The sequence below is a fragment of the Aplysia californica genome, unplaced genomic scaffold (assembly GCF_000002075.1).
Source record: "Aplysia californica isolate F4 #8 unplaced genomic scaffold, AplCal3.0 scaffold00211, whole genome shotgun sequence".
Lineage (NCBI taxonomy): Eukaryota > Metazoa > Mollusca > Gastropoda > Aplysiida > Aplysiidae > Aplysia > Aplysia californica.
In genome coordinates this window covers 1022412-1023455 of record NW_004797481.1, presented here as the reverse complement: position 1 = coordinate 1023455, position 1044 = coordinate 1022412, and positions in this window count along the sequence as shown.

The window sequence follows — 1044 nt, the reverse complement described above, 5'->3', positions numbered from 1 at the left end:
GGGGGGGGATTAATAAAAATATCTTCCACATCTTTTCTGTTTAAATTTCAATTTATATTGATATGTTATTTGCCTTTAAAATGCTGTCAGACTGGGAAAGAAAAAAACAACAACAACAACAAAAAACAACAACAACCACAACAAAACTAAAACGAATGCAGATTACTGGTGAACAGGATCAGCCAAGAAAAATGTTGAAATGTTGTAATAATGTCTATTACCAGTTTTATAGTTCTGCAAAAGTCGAGCAGCATATAAGCGAAAAAAGAAGCGAGCGGGCTAGGGGTAGTCTGGTTTATACACATTTACACAATTGGAGGAATGTGCTCCCCTTTTTTTAATCTTTCAAGTAACATAAATTATTTCCCATGACACCATACTTCACTCTAAGGCGCATTCATAAGGAAATTGAAGGCATTGACAGATGTCTTAAAGGTTTTACCTCCAGCGATGACATTCGCAAAGCAATGGAAGAAAAGGTGGATTCAAAAAGGTAATAGTGGATCTAGCCAAGCCCAGAGAAGCAGAGTTCATGTTGAGATTTCAAAGATGGCAAGGAGTAAGACCTGAAGACACGGTATGTCTGAGTGTATGTGAACGAGTATGTGTGTGTGTTTGTGTACGCGTGTGTGTTAGTTTGTTTGTGCGTTTGTTGTGTGTGGAAGCGTGTGTATGTGTATGTATGTGTGGGTTTTTTTTTTATATCTGAGTGTGTGTCTGTGTGTGTGTGTGTGTGTGTGTGTGTGTGTCTGTGAGTGTGTGTGAGTGGGGGTGTGCGTGTGTGCGTGTGCGTATGTGCGCGTGTGTGTCTGTGTGTGTGTTTGTGTGTACATTAGTGAGCGAGTTTGAGTTCTGATGAATGGATTATATTGACATATTGCATCTATAGCTGCTGTTCCAGTTCCTTTTGTTATTGTCGATGTGGTCGCCATTGTTATTGTTGTTGCTGTTGTTGTTGTTGTTGTTGTTGTTGTTGTTGTTGTTGTTGTTGTTCTTCTTCTTCTTCTTCTTCTTCTTCTTCTTCTTCTTCTTCTTCTTCTTCTT